Source organism: Aphis gossypii, unplaced genomic scaffold (genome assembly GCF_020184175.1).
Source record: "Aphis gossypii isolate Hap1 unplaced genomic scaffold, ASM2018417v2 Contig00278, whole genome shotgun sequence".
Lineage (NCBI taxonomy): Eukaryota > Metazoa > Arthropoda > Insecta > Hemiptera > Aphididae > Aphis > Aphis gossypii.
In genome coordinates this window covers 88,254-108,097 of record NW_026083051.1, presented here as the reverse complement: position 1 = coordinate 108,097, position 19,844 = coordinate 88,254, and the positions used below count along the sequence as shown (strand labels likewise).

At 27.6% G+C, this 19,844-nt stretch overlaps 1 pseudogene; it reads left to right on the top strand.

Moving 5' to 3' along the window:
- The first annotated feature begins 15,654 nt into the window (after positions 1 to 15,654).
- On the top strand, positions 15,655 to 18,506 carry LOC126553595 (uncharacterized; annotated as a pseudogene).
- The last annotated feature ends 1,338 nt before the right edge of the window (positions 18,507 to 19,844 follow it).

Here is a 19,844-nt window from a genome sequence, read left to right as displayed (position 1 = left end):
TAAAAACAGGAGGGTTTGGAAGTATCGAAGTATTGAATTTAGTTTTCTGGCTTAAATGTTTGATTTTTTTTTGAAACTTAATTGTTTTTTCAGTACTTGATAAAATTTTTCGATGCCTTGTTTTTCTTGTTTCGATGTCATCATTGGCAGAAGACAGTTCAGATGTTACTTCTGCACGTCTAGCCTTAATTCGAGCTTCATGTAAAGTACCTAATATATTTTTTCATAAATTAGTGTTTTTTATTGCATTAATTATATTTAATTTTAAAATTATTTTATAAATAATATAGGTACCGATGTCAGTGGATAATAATCTTGCTTTAAAATAGTCATATTCAAAATTATTCGGGTTGTAACGATGTTCAACAGCTTTCTTATAATTTTTAAGTTTTTATTCGGCCAAGCACCTGCATTATTTTTGAACCAAAAGTTTGGTACGCATTCTACTGTATTTTCATCATCAAAGCTCACAACAGACCACATATTATACTACAAAATAATCTAAAAAAAAATGTTGTTGTTATTGAAATTATCAATCTGATATAAAAAATTGAAACACACTTATATTTTAATAGTAAAATAATATTTTAAATATTTTTAATTACCTAATACTAATGAATGCATCTTAAATTATTTCATTAAAAAACAGTTGAATTTTTATTTACATTTATATACATATATTTATTTTTGAATTAAAATCAACAATTATGTGAATGTATTAAAGGTACAGCTATTTTTATGCCATCCTTCAATTCTACTAGCATTACTTTTTTTTAATTTCTTCAAGAAAAATAACTGTAATTTGGCTTGACAGACAATTCACTTTATATATATTAAATATAGATGAATCAATAGGCTGTTCATAGTAAGGATTTTTAGATAAAAACTCATGTCCAGCCAGGGCTATTTTATTTGTGTTATTAACTTCAACTATATTTTTTACTTGAAAAATGTATTACTTTTACTCAGCAAAAAACTGTCAGCAATATTGTTTGTTTTTATAGTATAATCTTTCAAGTATAAAGTTTTATATTGAGATCCTGTTAAATTTTTTAAAATCGGTCCTTCTGCATGTTCGTTTTTACATAAAGGAAAATTAGTTTCAGTTTTCTTATCTATGACAGAATTAATCTTTTCATGATAGCGTTTAATAATCTGCTGAAGTGGTAACTCATGTTTTCTTAGCATTTTCTTTAAAGTCTTCATGTAATTCTCGAAAGGAAATGCACTTATATTGTCAAGAGGACCATAATTTTTATAATCATCAGTTAAGTGAATAAGAGCATGGACATTGTGTGACACAAAGTGCTTACCATAAATAAGTTCAAAATTTTGTACAAAATATTTTAGTAGTTTCTGTGCATAATCTACATACATACCCATGTCATTACTTAGTAATATTGTCATGGCAATATTTAACACCATAAAATGTTTATAACAGTCATCGCTTAAATAGTTTTTAAATATTATTTGACCTGTATAAACTAATATCTGTCGAAATTCAGTGGCTTTAAATCTAGATAGTTCGTTTAAACCTCTGGGTTTTCGAGAAAATTCACAAGGTATATATTGTGCTAATGAGGAGAGTGATATTGAAAGTTGTTTAGTAACCAAACTTGGCAATCGTACATTTAAAGGTCCTTTATCAATCCACAAATGAATCAATTTTTTCATCACACCTAAGCATGTTAAATGCATATAGTCTAATGAAAAATTGGCTACTATGTCAATATTTGGTAAAATAGATAAATTTGAAATGGCACTGCCTACATGATGTTCATCGTATTCTCTAGTTACATAATCATTATGAGTACGTTTTAGTAAATTATTTTGTGTAAATGGGAAACAAGTTCGATTTTGGAGGTATTCACCTTCTTCTCTACAACGAGTACATGAGTCGAAACCTGTATGACCTTTTATTTTTAAAATAAACGATTTAGCAGGTGCATCTAAACAAAAACCATCAATTTCAACTTTTATAGTAGTCCCATCAATATTAACACCATTTAATAACACATTTTTAGCTTCTAGTATAAACTGTTCAAGATAATCATTAGAATTTTTAGGCTTTTTGTAACCCCAATATATACCAATAGGAAATACTGCATTATCTAATGGACGAATGTATCCAAGAATAGGCCATAATTGACTTGAACTACTCTTTGAAATAGGTAGACCATCAATGCCAATGACTATTTTAACTACATCTGTGTTATTGATTGGATTTAAAGTAAAATGTCTTTTAATAGCTGGAATCAACCCAAAATGATGATAAACACCAGGATCGATTATGGTAAGGCATGTGGTTTCATTAATATTTCTAGTCTTTAACACACTTCTAGAATCTTTAGGAAGCTCAGTTAATCCTGGAAATTGTCTTAAAATTAGCAATAATGCATTAAAAGCATTGTTTGGAATATTAAATTCAACAGCCCAACAAGCTAATTTCTTTTTAATTTCATCACATAAATCCGATGGATGATTTGAAACATTAGACAAATTACTTGCAAGAAAAGTAGGAATATCTTCTTTTGCCATTGTACATTGGTCTATTTGATCTACAACCTATTAATTTAATCAATAATAAAAAATTATGTTTATATTGAAAAATAAATTATTTACAAATAACTTGGATTTAAAATAAACTGGGGAATAAAAAAGCTAAAAATGTAAATACATTCATAATCACTCATAAGATTGTCAATAGATACATACAGAAGCATACTTGGGAAATAAGTTCATATTATACCTAAACTTCTTTGTTTTCTAATTACGAATTTAATTAAGTATGCATAAAATTTAATTTAAAAAATATCATTAAAGACAAATAGCATGAGCTGTAAATTATAAAAATAACATTTACCTAACTATATACTAAATATTATGTTCTACATAATATATAAAAATAATTTTTTTTTAAAAACAAGTTAATTGTTTAGATTATAAATATGTACTTTTAAGATACTTTTTGAACTAACCATATAGTTTAAAGACTCATGATTATTCCTAGAGTCATAAGAACTAATATCAGGAATAATATCTAAAGGTAACTGATTTGAGTGAATTTTGAATTCTTCATTAACTTTAGTGGGCAAGTTATCAAAATTATCTAAATTGTAAGAATCAAGTTCTTCCATTATTTTCCTTTGTTTAGTTTGATGCTCGTCATTATGGAAAATACAATTGATAATAAATAATTCCTAACAATAATTGACTATTTTTTTTATTTTTTGTTACACCTGTAAGCCAAAAAACATACTTATTTTTATGAAATATGAATTATTATATTAATATTAAGTGTGTAAGTCTATAATAATGAAAACTAAAGAAAAAGCTAAGAAAACATGTGATGGGTATCAGAAGTTTTTTACATATAATATAATAAAATACCAAAAGATATTGTTTGTGTATATAAAAATATCTGATATCTAATAAGTAATATTAATGATATCGACATCTCGTTAATAATAGTATACATTTTTACAGAATTATTATAAGTATAACTATTAAATATTATTCTGTAAATCGTTTAGAAAATTGAATTAAATTATTGGAAGGTACCTACATTTTTTTTTAAATGCCTAAAAGATATGAGGTACCTAATATATCTATATTAGATTTATAACTAGAATGTAAGATATTGTATAAGTATATAATTCGCATGCACTCGCTGGATTTACGTTGTACACAGCTTGAATACATACAATAATATAAAAATAGTAGTTATTGAACAAAAACAAACCTTTCTGCACAAACGGCCGGGGCGTAGGCGATCACTCCACGGTCCACATTCATCCAGTGTAACTAGGCAGTGTTGGTCTCCGTATCGGTGTGTCCAACGAATAATGAATAATTGGCGTGTAATGTGTATAACGAATAACGATGCAGCAAAAAAAAAATAGCAATAAACATACGCGTGTACCGTGTACGGGTGTAGGTACGTAAAACGTAAATAAATCGAGAATGAATCGCGGCAATGCAGTACAGATGAGCGGACCGAAACGTACGGAACGTTCCGTCCAGGCATGCCAACTCATTTTTTACAAATTCCTTGATATGGTATACAATTTTCCCTATTTTATCCCTGATGAGATAATTAACATTTAGGTGGGGGGCTTCGCCCCCCACACCCCCCTACACACAATCCTAATTGATTATATTTATAATTATAATAGGTAAATAATAATATATTTTAATTCATTAATTTAGAAAAATAATAATAACAGATAACAAATAGGTACCTACAATAACTGTTAAAATGCTTTTAACGTTTATTTAATGAACAAATAAAAATAAAGTTTGTTTTATGATTTAAAACTTTAAAACAATACAAAACAAATAATAACAATATAAGACTCTTAGTAAAATAATAATAAGAAACATAACAAATAAAAAGTAATAATAATTGTTAAATTGCTTTTTTTAACAATATTTAATGAATAAATAAGGTTTGTTTTACCTATGGTTTAAAACAATACAAAATAAATAATAATATAAGTCTTTTAGTAAAATAGTATTAACTATTAAGGAACATAACAAATACATAGAAATAATAATTATTATCATTTGAAATTATACATATTTGTATTAAAGAGTTGAATATAATCTTTGTCATATTTCATAGAATAACAGTTTGTATCTTTCATTGCTCTTTTGCTATGTAGTAAGCCAATTAAATTAGATGTATTCAGGCGATTCCGTTCTTTAGTCTTTATCTGGTTTATCATGGAAAAGATTCTTTCCACACAAGCGGTTGAGTGAGGTAGTGTCATGATATTTTTATTAAAGTGTCATTAGAGGAAACATAATCGTGTCATCCCCTTTTTTTAATGAAAATATTTTCGACCAATATTCCTTTACATTAGAATTAACAACTTCCTCTTCTAAGTCCATGTTAACTAATGTTCTCCATTCCCTGTCAACATCGTCTAAATCTATATTTTTAAATAATATTGGTAGTTGAGATGCCATCGGTTCTAAAGTTGTTATTTTACCACCATGAATCGTTTTGGGATCAATCATTTTGAAGTGTTGCAATACTTGCATCGAACGGAAGGGAAATCTTAAATTAATTTGTTTTGCGGCTTCAACATAAAAACTTAAGCAGCGTGTTTTGAACTCGGTTACATCACTGGCTTTAATTTTATTTTCTGATAACAGTGTTGATATAGTTGCAGATACTTTACCACCAATGTATATATCTTCATTTGGTAAATATAACTGAGGATTCTTATAATTAATTTCATGGCAACTTTTATTCTGTATATGTGTTCTTTTTATGTAACAACTTAATATTTCTTTATAAATTGAAGATATTCTGTCATAAACAATGTGGATTTTCATATCCTCAGATTGCATTTCCAAATTCAGGTCAATGAAAAAAGGCAAAACGAATGAAAGAAATTGTAAATATACAAAGGTGAGTGGAGCTGTTATAGTATTTAATATTGTTTGAGCATTAGCAATTTTGTCTTCTAGAGCAGCCTGAGTAAAATATAATTTCAAGGCAGGAAACTGTAGTATTAGTCTTTCAACTACAGACAACAAAGATAACCACCTTGTTTGTGCAGGATGAAGTATTTTGTAAGGTTTTAATTCTAAGTATATTTGAAACTCTTTAAAAATACTCAATCTTTTTGGACTATTATTGATGTAGTTGTGTACATCTCTAGCAAAATCTTCAATATATCTTGGCAACATTAAACATGCATATGATGCACATAAATGAAACGAATGACATATACATGTCATTACAAATAAATTAGGTATGTCATTGGTTAATTTAGTCTTTAGAGAGTTGTTGACGCCTACCATATTATTAGCCCCATCACTTGCGTATCCAATCATGTTTTCTTTATATGGGATATTGTTTTCCAAAAAAAATTGTTTAACATGGTTGTATAACGATTCTGCTGTAGCAATTTGCACTTCAATTAATGTAATAAACTCATCTTTTACAGAAAAATAATTTCCAGTGTTTTTTACCACACGAGCAACAACTGCTAAATGCTTAAGAGCTGATCTATCCGTGCTTTCATCAAGTAATATTGAGAATTTGTTAGCTTTGAGGTCATCAATTATGCGCGACTTACTTATAGCACCAATAACATTGGTAACTAAAGATGTTGATTTTGTTCTCCCACATTTAAGTCCTTTAGAAATTTTAGAGTCTGGACATACAGCATGAATTAACTTTGGTAAATGCTCCATTATTGTGAACGGGATATTGTGTTCCGCCACAAATCCAGCCATTAGAAGTTCACCATTTTTTATCTATAATTAATTACAGTATAAACGATTGTTATTAATTATTTAATGACATAAGCAATTTACCGATTCATTCAATTTTGTACTGGTCGCAATTGAAGGTAAACTTGGTAGGGTTTGTTGTTTTTTACATGTAGACATTGATCGCTCATGTTTTTTTGTTACAGCATGTTTTTGTATTTCTGATTTTCCTGCTACACCCTCAATATTGCAAGGAGTGCAGTGAAAAGTATATACACCTTTAGAATGAAATTGAAAATATAATATTAATAGGTAATCTAATTAAATTATACATACTGTTTTTAGACTTGGTGAGCCATCCCTTGAATTTTTGTTCTGATTCCCAATCAGAACAATATTTTTGCCGATAGTATGGAGATGTTAATTTTTTTTTTGGAGGAGTCATATTCACGTCTTCATCGTCGGACATTTTATAACAACAAACTAACTACTGCTAAGGATAACAATCTGTATAACTAAACACTAATTAACAAAATAAAATGTAGTAAATAGCACGGACGCCAACGAACTAACATCGTAGTTCGTGGTAAAATGGTAAATACTAAATTTAATACTATATAATATATTATTTAAAATATAAAATAGCTGATAACCATAATTGTAAACTGTAAACGTAATCATTGGAGGTACAAATCATGGATAATATAATATATATTGTCCGTGGTGGGTATAACAAATCTTATCAATAACTATGTTATCAAAGTGATCCATACGACATTATTAATTGGCCTATAAAACATGGACAAAATGGACTACCACAATCACATTAAGTTGTACCACGGTCTACGAATATCATAACATGTGGAATTTTTTTTTCCTCAATACAATACTTTTGCAGAAATCAATTAAACACATTTTTATGATAATATACAAATATCCCTAGATTTAATCGATTTTTGAATAATTTCCCCGTGTCCCTAAATGTTACAACAATTCCCCAGTAATAGGGAATACTCCCTGTGGTTGGCATGCCTGGTTCCGTCATACCAACGAGGTAACGACCAAAACAGAATTACCAACTCACACTTCTCATAAATTTCCTACATTTTATGTTAATATATTAATTTGCTAATAATGTTTAACGTATTTATGATTTTATTTGAGAAAAAATTCTTCTTTATTTCACTTTAATCATGAATCATATAATATACCTAATAAACTTACTGATCATTATTTTATGATCATATTACCTAGTTTATTATATCATTACTTTACTATGAATTATTATTTATCAAATTATTGTATTTCATTCCATGTAGGTGGTATATTACCATAGACATATAATAGAATAGACCAGGAATGAAGTGAAAAATGTGAAGCCAACATGTCTATATAAATCTGCGGTTTTATCAAAGAGATTATAACTTTAGTATCACTGATAGTCTATAGATAAGACATAAATTCTGTGATACTATGTTCAATACGAATTTAATTTAATTTAATTGTTTAATACGTTATTTAAAAATTTTGAATTGTATACCTATTGGCTATTACTCAAAGTTGAGTTTGCAAATGTTGCGCTATTCACTTATGTAAACTAAAGACTTTTACCATGGTACAAAAATGTTGCGTTTGCAAATCGCAACGATCAAGTGAGAACGATATCACATTACACAGGTATATATCCATTATCCTAATTATATAGTAATTTCTATTTTGTTACTCATAAAATGCATAACCATAGCTGTATACACCCTCATTTAGATGTTAGACATTTATATATTAATACAAACATATATAATATATTATTATTGTTTAAATTATGATATATTTTATTTATTTATATATTCTTCATGTAGTTTTCCAAAAGACAAAATAGTTCTTCACAAATGGATTTTGAACCTTAATAAGAACTATATCTTTACACCAACTGTACATACAAGAATTTGTAATAAGCATTTTGATGAAAATGATTTCATTAATACCGACAAACTAAGACGTCTAAAACCAGATGCTATACCAACCAAAATTATGGGTGTTCGTCGTTCGTTGTTGTCAGGTAATATATAGTTAGGTACCTGTACCTATTTATTTTTATTACATATATTAATATATTATTTTTTATTTTGTGTTATAGATTTCCAAAGTTCTTCAAGTGAATATGTGTGTGATCCATCTACCTCAAATGAACAATTATTAGATATGCCAAATGATATCTGTGAGACTGTTTTAGTTCAGAAAACGATTAAAAATGCAGAAATTCTAGATGTCCATAGTTCTTCACGTGAATATTTATGTGATTCATCTAACTCAAATGAGAAATCATCAGATATGTCAAATAATATCCATGATAATAATGCAGGCAAAAATATAACTGATACCAAGTAATGTATTTTGTAAGAAATACAACTATATACTATTGATTTAATATCCATTTTACTATGGTTTTAGAAAACGTAAGTATTATCGTTATATTGGAGATTTCTCGGAAGACGACTTGGAAACCCCAAGGAGAAGGAAACTGTTTTGGAAGTCACATACTAAAATGTTAGATGAAACAAAACAGAAAATCAGATTTCTTGAACAAAAAAATCGAAGATTGGAGTCAAAAATCACTTGTTTAAATACATTAGTAGATGAACTTAAACAAAAATATCAATTAAATGCTAGTTATTCTGATATTTTAAGGGTGAATAATAATTTACTTACAATTATATTTTAAAAATAAATTGAAGTGAAAAATTCATAAAAATAAAAATTTACAGAGAAACCATTGCACTGATAGTACTACTACTACAGTGTATATACATAATATAAACAGTTTTTTCATGTAAGTGTTTTTTACTGACATATGTCTGCTTGAGGCTTGCTTAGTATAGCTTTTTTTAAGAACTAAAATTAATTATTTATCACTTCCACACTAGTTATTGAGCTATAATATTAATTATGCATAACATTTTTAAGTATATACATTTTAAAATATCTATGCATTGTTATGCATGTTATTATGCTTCCATGATAATTATTGAGCTATAATATTTACTTTGCATTACATCTTAAAATATATTATGTACATTATTTATGTAAATTTTTTGAAATTTAAAATTTTTTTCTGCAGAATATGGCTCTGAAGAGGAAAAACAACTACTTATGAGGCAACTACATATGTCAAGTGGGAAATCTATCTGTCCAATTCTTAGAAAGTTTGCAATGACGTTACATTTTTATTCGCCTTCTGCATACGCCTATGTTCGAACAGTATTCAATAAAGCTTTACCTGATGTGAGTACTATTAGGAAATGGTATTCAAAAGTAGATGGTTTGCCTGGTATGACTAAAGAATCTTTTCAAGCAATTTCATTAAAAGTAAAAGAACTAAGAGAAAACGGTAAACAATTATATGGTTGCTTAATAATGGACGAAATGAGTATTAAACAACATGTCCACTGGACTGGCACTCGACATCAGGGATATATTGATTTTGGGTTAGGTGGTAAAACAGAAGAAATGGATAACTTACCTTATGCAAAAGATGCTTTGGTCATATTAGTTGTTGGCATGAACACTAGTTGGAAGGTACCAATCGCCTATTACCTTATAAATGGAATTTCCGCTGAGGAAAAAGTCAACATTATACTCAATTGTCTTCGAGAACTTGATACAACAGGGATTATAATAAAAACATTGACTTTTGATGGTGCTGCCAATAATCTGTCAATGGCATCAGAATTAGGAGCAAAGTTGCAATACTCAGAGTTAAAGCCATATTTTTTACATCCATCTACAAATGACAAAATTCACATAATACTCGATCCATGTCATATGGTTAAACTGCTGAGAAATTGCCTCGGAGACTGGAAGATATTATACAACAAGAAGGGAGAAATTATTAAATGGAGTTACTTTAAAGGTCTTGTAAATCTTCAGAATGAAAGTGGTCTACATGCTGCTACAAAAATAAGAAATCGCCATATTTTTTATTTTAAGGAAAAAATGAAAGTTAGACTTGCTGTGCAAACATTCAGCACCAGTGTAGCTAATGCAATTTCATTTTGTATGAATGATTTGAAGCTAGACAATTTTCAAGGCGCTGACGCGACAATAGAATTTTGTTTACGTGTCAATAACATTTTTGATATACTCAACACCAGAAATCTTTTGAGCAAGAGTAAATATACTAAAACAATTAGTCGAAGGACCAAAACTGAAATTCTTCAATATATTGATGAATCAATTGATTACTTAGCTACGATTCAATGTATTGAAAAATTACCAAAATGTGGTCGACGGTGTATATTAAATTCTGAAAGAAGAACTGGGTTTTTAGGACTTATTATTACTTTAACTAGCCTTAAAAGCTTAGTATTGGAGCTAATTGATACAGAATATCTTAGCTTCATTTTAACATATAAGTTCAGTCAGGACCATTTAGAAATGCTGTTTTCAGCTATTCGGGCCAAGGGAGGATTTAACAATAACCCTACAGTCTCCCAATTCGAAGCAGCTTACAAATCTATAATCGTACATTTAGAAATTAAATCATCATCCAATGCAAACTGTATGGCATTAGATGATACCACAATACTTAGAGTATCTAGTAGCAATATTAAGGTTAAAGATACTCAACCAGAATTATTAGATTTATTGTGTGTTGCTGGAACAGAAAATTTAGAAACTACTGATTTATTGTATGTTTATCAGCATAGCAATTTTATTAATGATGTAGTAGCTTGTATTGCTGGCTTTGTAGTACGCAAAATAAAAAAAACTATTTTATGTGATACATGTGCTGCAGAGATAGAAATTGAATCATCAGAATCTAAACTTTTGGATCGTAAGAATCATGGTGGATTAATCAAAGCAAGCTCTGATGTTATTGAACTTTGCAAAATTTCTGAACGCACCATCAGACATTTTAAAGCAATTGACAAAATCAATGTTGTAAATAAAATAACATTAGAAGCCATGAAATATATAAATATTAACAAATATTTTACAAATCTATCAATTCATATCCTGGATCAAGAACCATTAAATAATCACGTACTTCAACTTATAAAAATTATTTTAAATATTTACTGTAAATTACGTTTGCATCATATTAATTCTAGTACTAATGACATTGATCAGAAAATACGTAATCATTATACTAAATTAATTTTATTTAAACATCAATAATTATTAAATGTAATAATATTAAAATGTATAAAATAATATATCATCTTTAAGTCTGTTAAAATTCACCCACCTATTGTTTTTTTATTACAATATACCTAAACTGAAAAGTAATCATATCCACTTATATGTCTGAGTTAATTATTCAAAGCCTAATATTTTCCTATGAATGTAAAGTGTGTATCTTGTGTTAAAATTCATTCATAAACCCTTGTGTTCAGTCAAAATTCCAACATTATTTTATATTATCTAAAATCAATATTCAGTAAAATATTAAATAATAACTGAAAAGCCATATTATAAGAACCATCATTTTGTATATTGTGTTTTAAATATGTGGTGCACTATAAAAAAAATGTATAGACATTTTTTCTTCCATGAAAAAACCTCACATTTTCTTTCTCTCTTACACACATGTTGGCTTCAGTGTATTACACGTAAAACCCCTATCATTCCTGGTCTATTCTATTATATGTCTATGTATATTACCAAAAATATCGATAAACCGATAAGAATAAGAAATCCACGGAATAATTATTACAGGGTCACAGCTGGGGCATGCGCAATGATCATCGAGATGAGGCTATTATTGTTTGTCATCGCCTCTGTATACTAAAAATAGATGTGGTATTTGATATTATATTTATTTTATAGTAATATAGTCTGCCCTCTGCCCACAGCCACGGCTATGCCACGTAGTTCAACAACAAAACAAATAATCAGTTATAATTGTTATATTGTCATAATGTCATACATATATATATATGTATATTTATGTATTATTATATATATAATTATAATTATTTAATATTTTTATGTTTTTAAATTCCATTAATTGTGCCTACTGTTTAATTTTTGTTATGAGAGGGAGGGATACATATTTTATTCGCAATTCGCTTCACAAAAAATGTAACCAAAACCTCTACGCGCGAGCATAATAATCACAATCTAGTTTCATGGGCAACGCCTGACAGGATGGCTATAAATTAAAATATAATATGATTTCTTAGATCTAACTAAAAATTCTAACATATTTGCAGACCTCGATTTATGTAGGCTTCTTGTGGATACAGTTTTAACCATTGATCAAAATATTTTTATGAATTATGAAAAACAGTTTAAAATTAGGTAGCTAACGAACTCGGCGGACGCGGCCGAACGCTCGAAAACTTAAAATAGAAATAAATTTGATGACGCCACCATTCTTCAATAAATTATTACTATAGGACCTATAGTCTATAGATACATATTATAGTAGGTAGCTATTTTTATTTTTCTCAGGGTCCCCCTTAAAAATAATAATAGGGGTACCTACGCTAATATCTCTGAACAATTATAGTTGAGGTACTCTGCCCCCCTGCTGTAACCACCATCATAATAAGTTGAGCTGTTGAGCACTGTATAACTATGTAAGTATTAATGCGTATAATGCATATTATATAAATATATAATGCATTATACATTTATACAAATTATATCATTCGGAATTATTGGACCCCCTCCACCCCAAAAAAAATGAAAATACGAAAACCTCACCAGCACCATATATATATGCGTGTATATTATTATATATTATAAATGATAATATTATTGGATTTCTTTTATTAGAATAATTTCTAGGGATATATTATATTATACGGGGAATAATAGAGCACTTAAAACGGGAACGTTAAAAACGGCCATGCAACTATTAAAAAATAAAAATAATATATCTCTGTCAAAATGATAAAAAAATATTTCTAAAATAATTTAATTTAATATTTTAGTTGTGAACTATTAGAAAATATTTCTAAAATAAAATACTAAAAATATTTCAGAGGAAACTATGAGAAAATATTTCTAAGATAAATTACTTAAAATATTTCCATTGAAACTTTTAGAAAATATTTTTAAAATAAATTGGTCAGAATATTTTCGTGTTTATGACGAGACAATATTTTAAAAATATAATCATCACCTAAATGCTGTGTGGGCGTTTTTAGTCTATTGTGTAAAATTATTGTGATTTTTATTTTAAAAATGCCGAAAGTCAAAAATGAAAGTGCCAAATTACGACAATTTGTTGTAGAATTTTCTAGTAATGTTTTTAAAACCGACGGTAAAGTACTGTATTGTATAATTTGTGATCAGCCGGTACCTGTTACAAAACGATTTCAAGTACTTCAGTATTTAAATACAAATAAACACCAAAAACATAATAATTTAGTGGAGAAATCAAAACAAACATTTATTAAAAATACATTTGAAAATCTAAATAAACAACAATCGTTTGCTTTTGATTTATGCCAAACTATGCTTGAGTCTGATATACCTCTTTGGAAATTAAACCACCCGTCGTTCAAAAGTTTTTTAGAGAAATATACCGAAAAATCTGTTCCCGATCAGTCAACAGTACGTAAAAATTACGTTTCTACCATTTATGAAAACACTATTTCACGTATTCGTCTAGAAATTGGTGATGGACCGATCTGGGTCTCACTAGATGAGACAACAGATATTGACGGTCGGTTTGTATGTAATGTTATTATCGGTCTTCTTCACGACGAATATTATTCAGAGCCATGGCTATTAATAAGTGAGGAACCTTTTAAATGTAATTTTCAAACTGTTGGTAAATTATTTAACGATGCCATGCAATTATTATGGCCGTCCGGAGTCAAATATGAAAATGTTCTTTTGTTTGTAACTGAGGCTGCACCATATATGGTGAAGGCAGCTGACTCTTTAACTGTGCTATTTCCGAATCTGATACATGTAACATGTTTAGCCCACGGAATTCATAGAGTTTGCGAGATTATAAGAGTCGAATACACTACAGTTGATAAAATGATAGCCAATGTAAAAAAAATATTTTTAAAAGCTCCAAGCCGAACACTTAAATTACGTGAAATGTTTCCAAATTAACCTTTACCTCCAAAACCAGTGTTGACACGATGGGCAACGTGGTTGACTGCAGTAATGTATTATGTAAATAATTTCAATTCAATTAAATCTGTGATATCAGAATTAGATGACGAATCAGATTCGATAAAAAAAGCTAAAGAATTATTTGATAATCAAAATTTAAAAAATGATTTAGCATATATTAAAAGTAATTTTTGCTTTTTATCCCAAGTCATAATTAAACTACAAAACAAGAGTTTAACACTTCATGAAAGTCTACAAATTATAATAAACGCTAGGGATCGACTTCTTGAGTGTAACGGAAGAGTCGCAGATAAAGTTAAGAACAAATTATCCTTGATTTTACAAGAAAATAAAGGATTTAAAACTCTACAATCAATAAATAAAATATTGAATGGTGAATCGGATGAGGACAATTTCAGTTGTAACCTAACACCAGGACAAATGTCTTTACTTAAATACGCACCAACTACATCATGTGACGTTGAACGGAGCTTCAGTCAACACGGAAAAAAATAATTACTATATAATTTTAGTTGCAATATTTATAGTTAATATAACTATTTTGTAGTAAAGATTAATAAACGATTTTAGTAGATATAAATACAAAATTATAGTTAAAATATTATAGTTACTAGTACTATAGTTTAGTTAAAACTATTTCTATTAACTATATATTTTAGTTAAAGTTTAAAAATAGTTAATTTTACTATAATTTATAGTAAGCATAACTGAAAAATATTGCTGTTTGTTTTATTTTTAAACGTGGTACGTGAATTCCCAATGTATTGTTTTGATATCGGGCGAATAGCGATCCGTCCGCCGCGGTCGTCGTTGCGGTTTATGTACCTCTCTACCCAAATCTACCATCGTGCATTCGTATTTCGTGTTATTTCTTTGTCTCTTACAGACACATCACAATTTATTTGTCATTACGGTTATTACTTATTACTCATTTTATATTTCAAATTTGATTACTTGAACTTGATTCCGAGTGTGGTTCCGTTGATACGCATTAGGCAACTTACAAAATACAAGCATTGTAAGTTGTAACATTGATCTATTTGATCTGCCTATTGAACTGGAGATCGTGGAAGTTTGAAGATTCTATACCTGAGGTAAGTCTAATTCAGTCAATTTTTAATTATTAGTTAGGTAAATGCTACCTAAATATGTAAATTAAAATATCAACAGTATCTACCTAGTCGTATAATGTATACAGCTACAGCATAATATCTACTATCGATTTTAATATTGCAGTATTAAATGTAGTTAGATAATTTCATATAAAACACTGATGTCGAAATTATTATTACATAGGACTTATTGTAATACTTTTTTTGAATTATGGATTCATACACCCAAGATATAATGAAACAATGGGGTTTTTCAACCGAAATAATAACAATATTTAAAGGTGTGTATATAATACTATAATTCTACCTATTACCTATTATAATTTATAATGTACCTATATAGTTGTATTATTTAATTTAAATTCTTTAATTATAAGTAGTTGTTATAAGTTAAAGACTTGTAATACATAATATATCTATTGTAGGTATGTATACCTATAACTTAAGAACCTGATTAAAAAACATATCTTATGAGTTTTTATAAGCCCAAACTACTTAGTTCAATATATATTATATACCTAAATGATTTCCAAGAATAATTTATATTAGAAACATTGTCTCTAATAATTTAAATAAAATATTTCTATTTTATTATCAACAGATTATATTTTTATATTTTTATATTCCAACCAACAATTAAATTAAAAATTCTATAAATTCTATAAATTGTAAATAAAGTTTTTTTGTTAATAAAACTTCAATTTTTATAATATTTTAACTAAAATCAAACTTATTCAAATCTGAAAACTAATTTTATTCATTTTGTAGATCAAGAAATAGATGAAGTAGCACTATTAAATCTTACTGAGACCATGTTAAAAGAGTTGTTGCCTAAAATTGGTCAACGAGCTAAATTTTTGAAACATTTAGAAGATTTAAAAATACAAAAAGTAGGGAAAAAAAATTTAACATTTCAAAACTTTTAAATTTGGAGTCTGTGTCTTAAATGAAATAACATATATGTATATAATTTTTTATTATTATACCTTTAGAATGTTTCTATTGATTCTAAAAAGAAACCTGAAATTGACTGGGATAATTTAGAAATAGAGTTAGCTCCGATGGATACCTCTGAAGATAATATTAATTATATAGAAAACATAATATGTGATACAATATCTGACAATTGTAAAACTGCAGTCCAAGAATTCCAAGATCATTCTGGTAACCTCTCAGTATTTAAATCATTTTATTAATATATTTTATGCATTATGTTACATAGTATAACCGATAGTATTATATTCAATACTTACTATACTCGTATAATATAGGTATTGGCATATTGTCTTCTTGATTTTACTTTTGTTTGTCCCAAGTTAAAACCAAACGCTATTCAATATTATAAAATAGTAAATACCTATATTTTAATACGTTTTTTAAGTTCCAACTGCCGAATGCTCTTATACAACTACTGTGAACAATAATAATTCTTTGGGGCAACAGATATAAAAACTATTTTATCCAAATACCAAGATGGAGAATTTGTATTAGAATATTACAAGCTTAAATCACATTTCAATGAGGCCATGAGAAATAAACTAGTTTCTGTAATAATAAAAGATCAAATTCGCTCCCAAGTCATTTTAAATAGATCAAGGTTTATAATTTTAGCAAAGGGTAATTTTGAAGGTTTTTAAGATATAACATTTTTTTTTTTGTTATCTTTGTTTTCACTTATAAGGCATTGAAGAATTATTTCCTTCTGAGACAGAAGAAACTTATTTCATACCTTACTGTAAAGAGGGTAATATAATAAGTCCCAATAGAGGTAAACTATATGGAAAATTTTGTAATATTAAAAAGGAAATCAGCAAGATAAGTAATATTAAGAAAACGCATCTATCAAAGTCTTCTGATCAAGAAATAAATTTGAATCATGAAGGTAACATTAATTAATTTATTACTATTCATTTTTTGTTTTTATTATTTCTATAATAGTATTGTTTAATATAGGTTATAAATATATAGTAGGTACATTTTATATTGATAAAAATTAAAATTATAACTCTTATTATTTTGTTTTATAAGATTATAAAGACTCATTAACTTGGCTCAAAAATAATATAGAACCTGACATTACTCTCCATAAACTCTGGAAAGAAACAGCTTCATATCGATTAAAAGACACAAATAACAATATGATGAATACATATATAGCCCTTAGCAAACCTACTGGTCATATTTTAGTTAGTATTGTATTTAATGTATGATGAGCTTTGTATTTTACTCATTGTTTCATTATTTTAGATTGATATAGATTTTAATTATATGTATGCTGGAAAAGAAATGAGTCTATTTGACAAATTTCACATTTCCAAGGAAAAATTAAAAATATATTTGGAAATTAAAGGAATTAGTATCAATAAAAGTCTTATTGACAAATTAACTGCTCCGCATAGACCTGGCATGTGTTGATATTTATTTACATGAAAATATGTTTCTGACTTGATTGTATCCTGTATTATTTTTTTTAGGTGACGACGATATTGCTGTTTTTCAAATTTTACCATATTTATTTCAGCCTGTCAGTATTGTTATTCAAAAACCATCGAAAAATTCTCGTACTATCAGGGCATCAAAGATAGAACAAGCGGCTGCATTTATTTCAAATGTTACGGTAAATATGTTTATGTAAATAAAATAAAATAAAATAATTTACAAATTAACTTTTAAGTTAAAATTAAAAATAAGTTTTAATTTTTTCAGAATGCTAATGAATTGAAAAAGGTACATTCAGATAAAATTAATAAGGCATTTTCATTAGGCTTAACTGTACAGCCATTTGTGGTTTTTGTTGGTGAAAGTGATTTGGATGAAAACATTTCAAATAATCCACTATCATTCTACACAGTTGTTAATGAAACATATTACAAAGTGGAAACAATTTTAAAAGCATTTGACGTGTGCTTCAAAAGCTTCCATACACTTAATTTGAAGTACCCGTTTGAAGCTGAGCAGGTATGGAAATTTATACAAGAATATTTTTATCAAATTCCAGAGAATAGAGGAGAAAAAAAATTTTTAAGTGTTAAGACTTTAATTAAAGATTTAGACAACTTGTAAGACAATTTATTGTTATAAGAATAAAGATTTAGTTTAAAAAAGTTGTATTTATAATTTGTAATAAATTACACTAATTAATATGTTTAAATGTTTTTTGTGTCAATGTCAATTTGAGGTATCTAGTCATCTTTTAATACATTTAAATATTTATCATGATCTTAAAAGCATAAAAATATTTGAATGTAAACAACTAAATTGTTTCCGATGTTTTGGATCAATAGATTCTTTTAAAAAGCATATCAATAGTCATGATTTAGTTACAAATAATATTACAATTAATCAACAAATTAATGTTGACAAACACTTGCCAACCATATCCAATAACATAGATATCAACTCAGAGGAAACAGTGGATGTTATTCAGGATAATTTAGAATGTACACATTTTTTTACTCTTGAAAATTTTAAAAACATTTTACATAAAAATGCAATTAACTTGGTTTCAAAATGGTATACTAACAATGCTATACCACGGAAAATGGTTCAAACACTTCTCGATGATGTACAAAACTTTAATGACTCAATTTTAATAAGTATAAAAGACAAAATTCAAAATATGATTCAAAATAATAATTATGTTGACACAGTTAAAGATCTAACTCTAGTCTTAAATTCTCTAGAAACTCTTTCTCACTCTTTTGATGGTTTAAAAACAGAACATTTTCGATTACAAACTTTGGAAGAAATGGGTTTACTAATTCGGCCTAACCAAACTGTTATTGCACATAGGTTAAATGATCGACTTCGTGATGGCATTGTTGTTTTAGAACCAAAACCTGTCAAAATAATTCTGATTCCCTTAAGGTATGTTTTAAAAAAAATATTTGAACATTCAAACTTTTTCGATGTGCTGTTGACTTACACTAAGGAACTCGAATTTTATAATGGCAAATTAATGTATAGTTTTGTTCAGTCGGAGATGTGGAAAACAAAATTAAGACTTCACCAAAATAAAATTATTTTTCCCCTGTTCTTGTACTTTGATGATTTGGATATTAATAATCCACTTGGATCTCATGCAGGAAACCAAAAACTTGGTGCTGTTTACATTTCCTTGGCTTGCTTACCACCTGAACTAGCATCTTCCTTAAATCATATACTACTTGTTTCTTTATTTAAAACAGATGACAAAAAACAGTATGGAAATGATAAAATATTTAAAGATTTGATTTCAGAACTTAACTTTTTAGAAACAACTGGGATTGAAATAACAATAAATAATAAAATATTTAAAATATTTTTTTCAGTTGGTTTAATTTTAGGTGACAATCTTGGCTTACATTCTATATTAGGATTTGCAGAAAGTTTTATTGCTAAATATCCCTGTCAATTCTGCAA